Genomic DNA, 16,360 nt, shown 5'->3' on the forward strand with positions numbered 1-16,360 from the left:
AAAGCAGAACAACTATTTGAACTATTTTAGAAAAAAACATGCGTTTTTCCTGAAATATAAGCTAATTCATCTGTCGGCCGCTTCGATGGCGAAGATTACATGTAACTGTTCTTGTCACAAGTTTCCAAACTGAAATAGTTGAAAAAAACTTACATATGTATATCAGACATTGATAATAATAAATCCAGTTTTGATTTCATTAAATGGAAACAAAGCGACAAGTTAAGAATACTTTCATATTGTTGCTACCGTTGATACAAGGGATCCTTCAGATTTTTTAGGGTGACCAAAGAGGAATTACAAGGAATAAGCTTTTTATAACATTATATTGTATTATTAAGTTAGAGCCGAAAGAACACGTTTTGTCAATGGGATGGTAAACTTCACTAAAAATTTACATACATTTTAAGATCAAATAAACAGAGAATACAAAGGTCGAAGAAAACGTGGAATAACTGATAGAAAAATTATGACGGGCAGCGGGAACGGAGGGTAAACACGGGAATGACTGGGTTGGATTAAAAATGGAAATAGAATGAGGAGAGAAATGAGAAAAGAGAAATGGGTTTCCAGAGCTTTAATACATGAGTGCAACCTGAAACTACCTCATTCACAGTAAGATCATCATTTATTTTCCGTTCCACGATAAACACTTACAGATAGAAGGAAATAAAGAATTAAAAAGAAAAAGAAGGACAAAGATAAAAGAACAGATCCTGTTAATTTTATGTTTGTTCTACTCTTTGAGAATAATAGGCTGATTAATTCATCATCTATTTGTGATCACGCAATATGCAAGCGTTCGTAATCACGACTTCTCTAAATAACTCAACCACCATCGTAATTCGACATTTTCTATAAGCGTTCTCCAAAGCACATAGAGAAAGTCGTGTTGAAAAGGTTATATTCCGCTGTACTTGACTTTGTGTGTTTCCAGTTCCCTATTTTACATTCACCTTTTCAAATTTGCAACCTAAGCAACTTCGCTCTCGTTACGCGTGATTTGTTCGCCTCGCTAGTTTCGCTTCCCTTCAGATGAATCAATTTTCTATTGCAGCGATGGATTGCGTTTCTATTGACAAAAGTTGAAAGTCGAAACTTATGATCGTTTATGTCAAATACACTTGATCATCTCCGTAAAGTATACATGGGATCCCTGCTGTGGAGCAAGGCTGAATTTGTTTCAATTTCGAGAAGACTCCACTATTTTTCCAGAGGATAAAAACAGGTCACAACAAAACTGAATTTCTTAAGCATCTCTTGTCAGCCAAGAAGCAGCCCAACATAGGTTAAGAAGAAATTTAGCTCGAGTGAAAGTACTATATACTGAAGTGAAACACCGAGCCGAATAAGAAAGGTAAACATATCTAGAGGATATTGTTTGGAGGTTTTTAGTTAAACCCTTATCTTGCACCTACAAATTTGAATTAAATTAAAAACTTTTCACACCTAACTTCGCAGCACAAAACAAAGGTACGAGAAACAGCTTTTTATTGTCCTAGTGATCGAAATTTCCGATGTGTGATGAAAGTCTATCGCTACTTCTATCAGGGCCGAACAGAGTATGCATGAGCTACATGTATGTTAAAGCTACCCAATGTTGCTTAGCAGATCTGTTAATTCCTTAACGAGGGAAATGTATTTAAATGGCTGTGAACTGCATATTTAAACACTTACCTTTCTCGTTCTCACCTTCAAACAATATGTCAACGCCAAAACCATCTGAGTGAGTGAAGTTCGAAAAATCAATTGCCATGAAGATTATTGCCAGCCTCTCATGACTTACACGGCCTCGATCCAGCTCACTCTTGAAGTTTTTTCGGGGAAGCGGGTTGTTTTAGAACCAATTCTGCTTTTTTCCCCAAGTATGAAGAGCTGAAATGTATTGACATGATCTCACATGATTAACAAAACCTTCAAATAAATGTTGTTGAGGTAACATGAAAATTTGCGATCTTTATCTTTACACAATTTGTACTCGATCAGCAAAAGTAAGCGTCCGCTTAAAGGAAAGAAACAAAGTGTTTTTTTGTTCAAACCGTACGCTTTTCGCCTATGAATACGTAAAGGTTATGTATATAAAGGTTAGGGGGTAGGCTTTTTATTGTATTTTATTTCCAGTAAGATATGATAGAATGCAGGGAAATGTTCTTGATCAAAGCCATATAACTTAATAGATAGTAAATTTTGAAAAATTTATTTCCTTCCCGAAAAATGTTTCAATCCTTAAAAGGAGCAAAAAGTTGTTCTCAATTGAGATTTCAGTCATCAGGGATCTTATCAAAATATAATAATTGATCATCATTCTGCAAAATAAAAGCCTTTCAAAATCTATGAGAAACACAGTACATCGTGCTTTATTCTTGTATGGTGCAAAAATAAAAGTTTGATTCAAATAGCGCGGCATCTTTTTATTTCTTTTCATTTCTTGATATACTGCAATTGTTTTGTCTCGCACAAGTAATAGAAAGATGCGAAAATTGCCCAAAAAGGTTTTCGTTTCGCAGGTCAAACTAAAAGCCAAAGTCCATTTTGCACGTATTGCTTGCCTGTGTCAAATTGTTACAAAGCCCGAGGGATTGATGGGATACAGCAAACGAGTTTTTTGAGGTCGACTTTGATGTGGTTTGTCTCAAATTCCTTTTCTTTTGGATGCGGATGATAACATGGCTAACATGTAAAATTTGAAATGGTAAGTACAGACTCTTATAAATGGTTGATAAAAGTTCTTTAATCAAGAGCTAATGATAAACAGATGTTTTCAGTCAACATTCTTCCGAAACCGGAAGAGGTAATGCCATTTACAATGTACTTAAAAAGGTGGCGATACGTTGCTACAAAAAAAACTTTTGAATTTTGATGTCACAAAGAAAACACAGTATTCGCGTAAAGTTAATTCACTCAATCAGTTCGCGGGAATTTGTAAGTTGATGACCCGTTTACTTAATTCAAAACAGGCAATCTCTCATCCTAAGGGGTAGCGCAAATTATTTATGACTGAAATTCCTTCGTGGGAAATGTACATTTACTTAATCAGGACTGAATTTTCAATCCTCACTTTATCTCTGTTACTAGCAAATTGTACTTTGGCTCGTTTATGATTGCGTTTGTTCTAAAATTTGCGATGAAATCGATGATTCCACTCTCTAAATCAAGTTTTATGTACATTCAAATAAACTACTTCGGTTATCAAAGCCGAACAATTCTAAACGAAGTCAGATCAGAACTAGTGCTTTCTCTTGCATAGCGATTCATCCTGGTTTGTTTTGTTACTACAGGTTTTTCAAGTAGAAATATTTGAAACACATAAATTTAGGTAGGAGAATACAATTAGCTTTAATTTTCAAGAGGAATCGAAACGTTCATAACCGTGGTGGGTTAAGAGTACTTCAGAATTGAAAATTTCCTTGAAGAGAGTGTGTATGAGATGTATACAGAAGAACGTAAAATAAACTATTTAGAACTCGATAACAGTTTTCTTTCATCAAAACGTCTTATGCAAAATCATACTAGACTGCATGGAGTAGTGAGCCATACAAATATTTGCATACGTGATATTTTGAGAAACCCAACAGAGACTTTTGCTTCAGGCAGCATAATCTTGGTTTGTGAGGGAGAGGCAAGGGAAAGTGGTGATCCTTGATTCATTACCTTACAATAGAGAATTTGCCAAAATTTAAGTGAACTTTGAAGACACTAATAAAATACAGTGTTTGGTTCAATTTGATAACGTAATAATAACACAGCGTTCGTTATTTGATGGTTCATTTACTTTGTAAATTTTAATCTCTCATCCAAGCAGCACGGATTATTCATATCTGGTCATGTCTGAATTCCCACCGTGGGAACGAAATAGATTTTTTCCTAAAGGACTGGTATTGCAGTCGTCACTTCATCATTCGTATTACTCGATATTCAATTGGGTTTGTTTCCCATCACATTTCTTACAATATTTGCAATCAGCAGCAGTAAACATCTTAAGGGAACTATTCAGTACAGTTATCAAAGCAGAACAACTATTTGAACTATTTTAGAAAAAAAACATGCGTTTTTCCTGAAATATAAGCTAATACATGTGTCGGCCGCTTCGATGGTGAATATTACATGTAACTGTTCTTGTCACGACAAGTTTCCAAACCGAAATGTCTGAAAAAAACACTCATTTATGTATATTAGACAATAATAAACCCAGTTTCGATTTTATGAAATGGAAACAAAGCGATAAGTTAAGAATACTTCGATATTCAATTGCTACCGTTGATACAAGGGATCCTTCAGGTTTGTTAGGATGACTAAAGAGGAATTACAAGGAATAAGCTTTTTATAATATTGTATTGTATTATCAAGTAAGAGCCGAAAGAACACGTTTTGTCAATCGGATGGTAAACTTCGCTAAAATTTACATACATTTTAAGATCAAATAAACAGAGAATACAAAGGTCGAAGAAAACGTGGAATAACTGATAGGAAAATTATGACGGGCAGCGGGAACGGAGGGTAAACACGGGAATGACTGGGTCGGATTTACAATAAACACTTACAGAAAGAAGGAAATAAAGAATTGAAAAAAAAAGAAGGACAAAGATAAAAGAACAGATCCTGTTAATTTTATGTTTGGTCTACTCTTTGAGAATAATAGGCTGATTAATTCATCATCTATCTGTGATCACGCAATGCAAGCGTTCGTAATCACGACTTCTCTAAATAACTCAACCACCATCGTAATTCGACATTTTCCTAGAAGTGTTCTCCAAAGTGCATAGAGAAAGTCGTGTTGAAAAAGTTATATTCAGCTGTACTTGAATTTGTGTGTTTCCAGTACTCTATTTTATATTCACCTTTTCAAATTTGCAGCCTCAACAACCTCGATAGCGTCATGTTTTTAGATAGAAATAGTAGAGATGGTAAGTTTTGAGCGCAAATGCGAAGGTCTGAGGTTCGATTCCTCATGGGGACTCAGAATTTTTTCTTTGTCCCACACTCGTGACAAGACGAAAAAACTCTTTAAAAATGGTTGATAAAAGTTCTTTAATCAAGAGCTAATGATAAACTGATGTTTTCAGTCAACATTCTTCCGAAACCGGAAGAGGTAATTCTATTTACAATGTACTTTGAAAGGCGGTGATACGTTGCCACAAAAAAAAAAAAAAAATTTGAATTTTGATGTCACAAACAAAACGCAGTATTCGTGTAAAGTTTATTTACTTAATCAGTTGACGGGAATTTGTTGGATGACGACTCGTTTACCGTTTACTTAATTAAAAACAGCCAACCTCTCATCTCAAGTAGTGGCGCAAATTATTTCTGACCGAAATCCTTCGTGGGAAATGTACATTTACTTAATCAGGACTGACTTTTCAATCGTTATTTTATCTCTGTTACAATCGAATCTTCCTTTGGCTCGTTCATCATTGCATTTGTCCTAAAATTTGCGGTGAAGTCGATGATTCCGCTCTCTTAATCAAGCTGTATGTTCATCCAAATAAACTACTTGAGTTATTAAAGCCGAACAATTCAAAACGAAGTCACAACTATAACTTTCTCTTGAATGGCGATTCATCATGTATTGTTTCGTTACTACGAGTCTTTTTAAGCAGCAACTGAATATTTGAAATACATTAACTCAGGTATGATAATGCAATTAGCTGTCATAACAGTGGCGAGTCACGAGTACTTTAGAATTGAAAATTCCCTTGTAGGAAGTATGTATGAGATGTACACAGATGACCTTAAAATAGACCATTTGGAATACCCGATAACTGTTTTCCTTTAACAAAAAGTTAGATGCAAAATCATACTAGCCTGGAGTGGTGAGCCAAATATTTGCATACGTGATATATTGAGAAACTCAACCGAGATTTTTGCCTTCGGCAGCGTAATCTTGGTTTGTGAAGGAGAGGCAAGGGAAAGTGGTGATTCTTGATTCATCACCTTACAATAGAGAATTTGCCAAATTTTTAGTGAACTTTGAAGACACTAATAAAATACAGTGTTTGGTTTAATTTGATAACGTAATAATAACACAGCGTTCGTTATTTGACGGCTCATTTACTTCGTAAATTTTAATCTCTCATCCAAGCAGCACGGATTATTCATGTCTGGACATGTCTGAATTCCCATCGTGGGAACGAAAAAGATTTTTTCCTAAAGGACTGGTATTGTAGTCGTCACTTCATCATTCGTATTACTCGATATTCAATTGGGTTTGTTTCCTATCACATTTCTTACAATATTTGCGATCAGCAGTAGTAAACATCTTAAGGGAACTACTCAGTGCAGTTTTCAAAGCAGAACAACTATTTCAACTATTTTAGAAAAAAAACATGCGTTTTTCCTGAAATATAAGCTAATTCATCTGTCGGCCGCTTCGATGGCGAAGATTACATGTAACTGTTCTTGTCACAAGTTTCCAAACTGAAATAGTTGAAAAAATCTTACATGTGTATATCAGACATTGATAATAATAAATCCAGTTTTGATTTCATTAAATGGAAACAAAGCGACAAGTTAAGAATACTTTCATATTGTTGCTACCGTTGATACAAGGTATCCTTCGGATTTTTTAGGGTGACCAAAGAGGAATTACAAGGAATAAGCTTTTTATAACATTATATTGTATTATTAAGTTAGAGCCGAAAGAACACGTTTTGTCAATGGGATGGTAAACTTCACTAAAAATTTACATACATTTTAAGATCAAATAAACAGAGAATACAAAGGTCGAAGAAAACGTGGAATAACTGATAGGAAAATTATGACGGGCAGCGGGAACGGAGGGTGAATGACTGGGTTGGATTAAAAAAAAATGGAATAGAATAAGGAGAGAAATGAGAAAAGAGAAATGGGTTTCCAGAGCTTTAATACATGAGTGCAACCTGAAACTACCTCATTCACAGTAAGATCATCATTTATTTTCCGTTCCACGATAAACACTTACAGATAGAAGGAAATAAAATGCACACCTAACTTCGCAGCACAAAACAAAGGTACGAGAAACAGCTTTTTATTGTCCTAGTGATCGAAATTTCCGATGTGTGATGAAAGTCTATCGCTACTTCTATCAGGACCGAACAGAGTATGCATGAGCTACATGTATGTTAAAGCTACCCAATGTTGCTTAGCAGAACTGTTTATTCCTTAACGAGGGAAATGTATTTAAATGGCTGTGAACTGCATATTTAAACACTTACCTTTCTCGTTCTCACCTTCAAACAATATGTCAACGCCAAAACCATCTGAGTGAGTGAAGTTCGAAAAATCAATTGCCATGAAGATTATTGCCAGCCTCTCATGACTTACACGGCCTCGATCCAGCTCACTCTTAAAGTTTTTTCGGGGAAGCGGGTTGTTTTAGAACCAATTCTGCTTTTTTCCCCAAGTATGAAGAGCTGAAATGTATTGACATGATCTCACATGATTAACAAAACCTTCAAATAAATGTTGTTGAGGTAACATGAAAATTTGCGATCTTTATCTTTACACAATTTGTACTCGATCAGCAAAAATAAGCGTCCGCTTAAAGGAAAGAAACAAAGTGTTTTTTTGTTCAAACCGTACGCTTTTCGCCTATGAATACGTAAAGGTTATGTATAGAAAGGTTAGGGGGTAGGCTTTTTATTGTATTTTATTTCCAGTAAGATATGATAGAATGCAGGGAAATGTTCTTGATCAAAGCCATATAATTTAATAGATAGCAAATTTTGAAAAATTTATTTCCTTCCCGAAAAATGTTTCAATCCTTAAAAGGAGCAAAAACTTGTTCTCAGCTGAGATTTCAGTCATCAGGGATCTTATCAAAATATGATAATTAATCATTATTCTGCAAAATGAAAGCCTTTCAAAATCTATGGAAAACACAGTTCCTTGTGCTTTATTCTTGTATAGTGCAAAAATAAAAGTTTGATTCAAATAGCGCGGCATCTTTTTATTTCTTTTCATTTCTTGATATACTGCAATTGTTTTGTCTCGCACAAGTAATAGAAAGATGCGAAAATTGCCCAAAAAGGTTTTCGTTTCGCAGGTCAAACTAAAAGCCAAAGTCCATTTTGCACGTATTGCTTGCCTGTGTCAAATTGTTACAAAGCCCGAGGGATTGATGGGATACAGCAAACGAGTTTTTTGAGGTCGACTTTGATGTGGTTTGTCTCAAATTCCTTTTCTTTTGGATGCGGATGATAACATGGCTAACATGTAAAATTTGAAATGGTAAGTACAGACTCTTATAAATGGTTGATAAAAGTTCTTTAATCAAGAGCTAATGATAAACAGATGTTTTCAGTCAACATTCTTCCGAAACCAGAAGAGGTAATTCTATTTACAATGTACTTAAAAAGGCGGCGATACGTTGCTACAAAAAAAAAACTTTTGAATTTTGATGTCACAAACAAAACACAGTATTCGCGTAAAGTTAATTCACTCAATCAGTTCGCGGGAATTTGTTAGTTGATGACCCGTTTACTTAATTCAAAACAGGCAATCTCTCATCCTAAGGAGTGGCGCAAATTATTTATGACTGAAATTCCTTTGTGGGAAATGTACATTTACTTAATCAGGACTGAATTTTCAATCGTCACTTTATCTCTGTTACTAGCAAATTGTACTTTGGCTCGTTTATGATTGCGTTTGTTCTAAAATTTGCGATGAAATCGATGATTCCACTCTCTTAATCAAGTTTTATGTACATTCAAATAAACTACTTCGGTTATCAAAGCCGAACAATTCTAAACGAAATCAGATCAGATCTAGTGCTTTCTCTTGAATAGCGATTCATCCTGGTTTGTTTTGTTACTACAGGTTTTTCAAGTAGAAATATTTGAAACACATAAATTTAGGTAGGAGAATACAATTAGCTTTAATTTTCAAGAGGAATCGAAGCGTTCATAACCGTGGCGGGTTAAGAGTACTTTTGAATTGAAAATTCCCTTGAAGAGAGTGTGTATGAGATGCATACAGAAGAACGTAAAATAAACTATTTAGAACTCGATAACAGTTTTCTTTCATCAAAACGTCTTATGCAAAATCATACTAGACTACATGGAGTGTTGAGCCATACAAATATTTGCATACGTGATATTTCGAGAAACCCAACAGAGACTTTTGCTTCAGGCAGCATAATCTTGGTTTGTGAGGGAGAGGCAAGGGAAAGTGGTGATTCTTAATTCATCACCTTACAATCGAGAATTTGCTAACAATTTAGTGAACTTTGAAGACACTAATGAAATACAGTGTTTGGTTCAATTTGATAACGTAATAATAACACAGCGTTCGTTATTTGATGGTTCATTTACTTTGTAAATTTTAATCTCTCATCCAAGCAGCACGGATTATTCATATCTGGTCATGTCTGAATTCCCACCGTGGGAACGAAATAGATTTTTTCCTAAAGGACTAGTATTGTAGTCGTCACTTCATCATTCGTATTACTCGATATTCAATTGGGTTTGTTTCCTATCACATTTCTTATAATATTTGCAATCAGTAGCAGTAAACATCTTAAGGGAACTACTCAGTGCAGTTATCAAAGCAGAACAACTATTTGAACTATTTTAGGAAAAAAAAACATGCGTTTTTCCTGAAATATAAGCTAATACATCTGTCGGCCGCTTCGATGGTGAATATTACATGTAACTGTTCTTGTCACGACAAGTTTCCAAACTGAAATATCTGAAAAAAAAACTCATTTATGTATATTAGACAATAATAAACCCAGTTTCGATTTTATCAAATGGAAACAAAGCGACAAGTTAAGAATACTTTGATACTTTTGCTACCGCTGATACAAGGGATCCTTCAGATTTGTTAGGGTGGCTAAAGAGGAATTACAAGGAATAAGCTTTTTATAACATTATATTGTATCATTAAGTTAGAGCCGTTAGAACACGTTTTGTCGATCGGATGGTAAACTTCACTAAAATTTACATACATTTTAAGATCAAATAAACAGAGAATACAAAGGTCGAAGAAAACGTGGAATAACTGATAGGAAAATTATGACAGGCAGCGGGAAACGGAGGGTAAAAACGGGAATGACTGGGTTGGATTAAAAAACAAAAATGGAATAGAATGAGGAGAGAAATGAGAAAAGAGAAATGGGTTTCCAGAGCTTTAATACATGAGTGCAACCTGAAACTACCTCATTCACAGTAAGATCATCATTTATTTTCCGTTCCATTTTGCACATCCACGAGTTTGGTATCATCCGTCAGATAGAAGGAAATATAGAATTGCAAAAAAAAAAAAAGAAAAAGGAAAAAGATAAAATAACAGATCCGGTTAATTTCATATTCGGTCTACTTTGAGAATAATAGGCTGATTAATTCATTATCCATTTGTGATCACGCAATGCAAGCGTTCGTAATCACGACTTCTCAAATAACTCAACGACCATCGTAGTTCGACATTTTCTATAAGCGTTCTCCACAGCACATAGAGAGAGAGTCGTGTTGCCGGAAAAAGTTATATTCCGCTGTACTTGACTTTTTGTGTTTCCAGTTCCCTATTCTATATTCACCTTTTACAAATTTGCAACCTAAGCAACCTCGCTCTCGTTAAGCGTGACTTTGTTCGCTTCGCTTGTTTCGCTTCCCTTCAGATGAATCAATTTTCTATTGCAGCGATGGATTGCGTTTCTATCGACAAAAGTTGAAAGTCAAAACTTATGGTTGTTTATATCAAATACACTTGATCATCTCCGTAAAGTATGCATGGGATCCCTGCTATGGAACAAGGCTGAATTTGTTACAATTTCAAGAAGACTCAGCCATTTTTCCAGTGAATAAAAACAGCTCACAACAAAACTGAATTTCCTAAGCATCCCTTTTTAGCCAAGAAGCAGCCCAACTTAGATTAAGTTGACCATGATAGCGGCAAATTTGCCTCGGGTTAATACTGAAGTGAAACACCGAGCCGAATAAGAAAGGCAATCATATCTAGAGGATATTGTTTGGAGGTTTTTAGTTAAACCCTTATCTTGCACCTACAAATTTGAATAAAATTAAAAACTTTGCACACCTAACTTCGCAGCACAAAACAAAGGTACGAGAAACAGCCTTTTATTGTCCTAGTGATCGAAATTTCCGATGTGTGATGAAAGTCTATCGCTTCTTCTATCAGGGCCGAACAGAGTATGCATGAGCTACATGTATGTTGAAGCTACCCAATGTTGCTTAGCAGAACTGTTTATTCCTTAACGAGGGAAATGTATTTAAATGGCTGTGAAATGCATATTTAAACACTTACCTTTCTCGTTCTCACCTTCGAACAATATGTCAACGCCAAAACTATCTGAGTGAGTGAAGTTCGAAAAATCAATCGCCATGAAGATTATTGCCAGCCTCTCATGACTTACACGGCCTCGATCCAGCTCACTCTTAAAGTTTTTTCGGGGAAGCGGGTTGTTTTAGAACCAATTCTGCTTTTTTCCCCAAGTATGAAGAGCTGAATGTATTGACATGATCTCACATGATTAACAAAACCTTCAAATAAATGTTGTTGAGGTAACATGAAAATTTGCGATCTTTATCTTTGCACAATTTATACTCGATCAGCAAAAATAAGCGTCCGCTTAAAGGAAAGAAACAAAGTGTTTTTTTGTTCAAACCGTACGCTTTTCGCCTATGAATACGTAAAGGTTATATATATAAAGGTTAGGGGGTAGGCTTTTTATTGTATTTGATTTCCAGTAAGATATGATAGAATGCAGGGAAATGTTCTTGATCAAAGCCATATAACTTAATAGATAGTAAATTTTAAAAAATTTATTTCCTTCCCGAAAAATGTTTCAATCCTTAAAAGGAGCAAAAATTTGTTCTCAGCTGAGATTTCAGTCATCAGGGATCTTATCAAAATATAATAATTGATCATCATTTTGCAAAATGAAAACCTTTCAAAATCTATAGGAAACACAGTACATCGTGCTTTATTCTTGTATGGTGCAAAAATAAAAGTTTGATTCAAATAGCGCGGCATCTTTTTATTTCTTTTCATTTCTTGATATACTGCAACTGTTTTATCTCGCACAAGTAATAGAAAGATGCGAAAATTTCCCAAAAAGGTTTTCGTTTCGCAGGTCAAACTAAAAGCCAAAGTCCATTTTGCACGTATTGCTTGCCTGTGTCAAATTGTTACAAAGCCCGAGGGATTGATGAGATACAGCAGACTAGTTTATTGGGGTCGACTTTGATGCGGTTTGTCTCAACTTCCTTTTCTTTTGGATGCGGATGATAACATGGCTAACATGTAAAATTTGAAATGGGAAGTACAGACTCTTAAAAATGGTTGATAAAAGTTCTTTAATCAAGAGCTAATGATAAACAGATGTTTTCAGTCAACATTCTTCCGAAACCAGAAGAGGTAATTCTATTTACAATGTACTTAAAAAGGCGGCGATACGTTGCTACAAAAAAAAAACTTTTGAATTTTGATGTCACAAACAAAACACAGTATTCGCGTAAAGTTAATTCACTCAATCAGTTCGCGGGAATTTGTTAGTTGATGACCCGTTTACTTAATTCAAAACAGGCAATCTCTCATCCTAAGGAGTGGCGCAAATTATTTATGACTGAAATTCCTTTGTGGGAAATGTACATTTACTTAATCAGGACTGAATTTTCAATCGTCACTTTATCTCTGTTACTAGCAAATTGTACTTTGGCTCGTTTATGATTGCGTTTGTTCTAAAATTTGCGATGAAATCGATGATTCCACTCTCTTAATCAAGTTTTATGTACATTCAAATAAACTACTTCGGTTATCAAAGCCGAACAATTCTAAACGAAATCAGATCAGATCTAGTGCTTTCTCTTGAATAGCGATTCATCCTGGTTTGTTTTGTTACTACAGGTTTTTCAAGTAGAAATATTTGAAACACATAAATTTAGGTAGGAGAATACAATTAGCTTTAATTTTCAAGAGGAATCGAAGCGTTCATAACCGTGGCGGGTTAAGAGTACTTTTGAATTGAAAATTCCCTTGAAGAGAGTGTGTATGAGATGCATACAGAAGAACGTAAAATAAACTATTTAGAACTCGATAACAGTTTTCTTTCATCAAAACGTCTTATGCAAAATCATACTAGACTACATGGAGTGTTGAGCCATACAAATATTTGCATACGTGATATTTCGAGAAACCCAACAGAGACTTTTGCTTCAGGCAGCGTAATCTTGGTTTGTGAGGGAGAGGCAAGGGAAAGTGGTGATTCTTAATTCATCACCTTACAATCGAGAATTTGCTAACAATTTAGTGAACTTTGAAGACACTAATGAAATACAGTGTTTGGTTCAATTTGATAACGTAATAATAACACAGCGTTCGTTATTTGATGGTTCATTTACTTTGTAAATTTTAATCTCTCATCCAAGCAGCACGGATTATTCATATCTGGTCATGTCTGAATTCCCACCGTGGGAACGAAATAGATTTTTTCCTAAAGGACTGGTATTGTAGTCGTCACTTCATCATTCGTATTACTCGATCTTCAATTGGGTTTGTTTCCCATCACATTTCTTACAATATTTGCAATCAGTAGCAGTAAACATCTTAAGGGAACTATTCAGTACAGTTATCAAAGCAGAACAACTATTTGAACTATTTTAGAAAAAAAAACATGCGTTTTTCCTGAAATATAAGCTGTTCTTGTCACGACAAGTTTCCAAACTGAAATATCTGAAAAAAAAACTCATTCATGTATTTTAGACAATAATAAATCCAATTTCGATTTTATCAAATGGAAACAAAGCGATAAGTTAAGAATTCTTTGATATTGTTGCTACCGTTGATACAAGGGATCCTTCAGATTTGTTCGGGTGACTAAACAGGAATTACAAGGAATAAGCTTTTTATAACATTATATTGTATTATCAAGTTAGAGCCGAAAGAACACGTTTTGTCAATCGGATGGTAAACTTCACTAAAATTTATGTACATTTTAAGATCAAATAAACAGGGAATACAAAGGTCGAAGAAAACGTGGAATAACTGATAGGAAAATTATGACGGGCAGCGGGAACGGAGGGTAAAAACGGGAATGACTGGGTTGGATTAAAAAACAAAAATGGAATAGAATGAGGAGAGAAATGAGAAAAGAGAAGTGGGTTTCCAGAGCTTTAATACATGAGTGCAACTTGAAACTAACTCATTCACAGCAAGATCACCATTTATTTTCCGTTCCGTGTTCCACGTCCACGAGTTTGGCATCACCCGTCAGATTTACGATAAACACGTACAGATAGAAGGAAATAAAGAATTGAAAAAATTTTAAAAAAAGAAGGAAAAAGATAAAAGAACAGATCCTGTTAATATTATGTGCGGTCTACTCTTTGAGAATAATAGGTTTTAATTCATTATCTATTTGTGATCACGCAATGCAAGCGTTCGTAATCACGACTTCTCTAAATAACTCAACCACCATCGTAATTCGACATTTTCCTAGAGGTGTTCTCCAAAGTGCATAGAGAGAGTCGTGTTGAAAAAGTTATATTCAGCTGTACTTGACTTTGTGTGTTTCCAGTTCCCTATTTTATATTCACCTTCTCAAATTTACAACCTAAGCACCACGCTCTCGTTACGCGTGAGTTGTTCTGACAAGTAAAGTTCCGTGGTATGCAGGAAACCCCTGACGTGATTGCGCAATAACACTAATGTAACGAATAGTTTAGTTGTTTTTGATACTTTGTGACCTGATGTCTAAGATTTCGAGATTTCACTTTGGGGATGTATGGACGGTCACGATTTTTTGGTGGAACTTCTTGGGTGACGACGGAAAATAATCATATCTTATAACATATATGAAAAAAATAAATCCCCCTCATGGTAATCAGATACCACTAAATAGGAAGATCATTTTTAAGTACCGCCGGCAGACGTCACCGACAGGTCGTGACCCAATGATGAGAACATAAAATGCGAAAAATAAGACGCCTGAAAACAAAAGTATTTCTAAAGCTTAAACAAAACTTTTTTTCCTGGAGAAAGAAGCTCATTAGCTGTTGTTTGGTCTTGTCACGCCACGCTTTCTCTTGGTGGTGGACAGAGATGCGTTGCATGACAAGACAACCAACAGCTAGCGGCTGAACTGCAATGAATGCTATGCGTGGCGACGATTCACGTTTCACAAACTGGCTAACATCGAGCAGATGGCAGGACAATGCTTTGAATTTGACTCCAGGTAGGGATCGGTAACAAAATTCTCCTTACAATTACAAAACGCTCCAGAGAAGCTTAGAACTGTAGCTAACTTCGAGGTTATGACGTAAAAGCGTTAGACACGCGCGTGCGAGAGCCGGTCGCGTGAAGACATCCTCGTTCCCAGGGCCTCTCTCTTTCTCCCTCGAGAAGTGACGTGTCGATCATTTCGAAGCTTCAATATCCCCCTTGAAATCCTCGGGCATCTGAACTTTTGAAGATTGATTTGACCTCCGAGAAAACATTGTGTTTAAATGCCCACCCAATTTTTTTCAAAAGGCAAAATCAGCGACCGGAACATATACACACTGACCAATCTTTAAAACCCGGATCTTTTAGACCCTTTTTTTGAGCCGATCCTTCGCGAAAGTTAATTTTTACACCTCCATATTTATAGATAGAACCCTTGTATTCTCCACCTCAGCCAGGCTAGGGCTGCCCGGGGAGGGGGATTGGGGGGATCTTGAACGGCTACTAATTAATGAGTGCAAAACTTTCGCGAAGGAGGAAGAGAGAGGACCCTGGGAAAGAGGTTGGCCTTAGAATTCACTGAGTGCGTATGAATATTTATATATCGCTCATCAAAAATAAAATCAAGCTTTTGTATTTCTTTCACTGAGCGAGTCACGCGACAATCAAACGCACTTTATGGTGATAAACGATGAAGAAGACACTTGACCAAAACAGGTCTCTTAATTGATGTATTTCTGAAAAGTCCGAAATAACAACAATAATAATAAAACAATTATCTGTAAAGAAGGATAAAATCATCATGAATCAGTGAAGAACAGCAAAAAAAAAAGAGGCTCTACACTTTGACCATTGGTAACCACACAATGACAATCCCGCGGAAAGCTAAAGAGGCTCCCTTGTTTGCAGTATACTTGCTGGCGTAGCTATTACCTCTAGTATACAGATCCGTGCGTTATATAAATTGAAAAAAAAAGCTTCTAAGCTTTCCTTCGATGACAAATGCTGCGATTAGAGAAGGACGCCGGCCAAGACGAATTACATCATGATGGTAATCAATTTTTAGCGCGAAGGTATTCTCTGTTTCTTTTTACAAGATCAACGTTAACAGTGAAAAATAATTAACTCCGCAGTTCTGAGAGTTTTAGAGTTTTTTTCCTGTTTTATTATAACGATCACAATTTCAACGAATGTAATTGGTGGATGA

The 16,360-nt window shown here is 35.6% G+C and overlaps 1 protein-coding gene across 5 annotated transcripts in view; it reads left to right on the forward strand.

Annotated features, from left to right (window-relative positions):
* Positions 1 to 16,360, forward strand: part of LOC149035034 (uncharacterized) — a 52,790-nt gene that overhangs the window by 31,394 nt on the left and 5,036 nt on the right. Inside the window, exon 1 of one of the 5 annotated variants that reach the window (XM_089191177.1) lies at positions 8,021 to 8,205. The exons of 3 other annotated variants lie outside the window; for them this stretch is intronic. The gene's annotated coding sequence lies outside the window, so the exon portion shown is untranslated. Of the gene's footprint in view, positions 1 to 8,020; positions 8,206 to 14,872; positions 15,167 to 16,360 lie in introns of those variants that run through there. One more of the 5 variants, XM_089191180.1, reaches the window with a different exon arrangement.

Source organism: Pocillopora damicornis, chromosome 13, assembly GCF_964200805.1.
Source record: "Pocillopora damicornis chromosome 13, jaPocDami1.2, whole genome shotgun sequence".
NCBI classification, from domain to species: Eukaryota; Metazoa; Cnidaria; class Anthozoa; order Scleractinia; family Pocilloporidae; genus Pocillopora; species Pocillopora damicornis.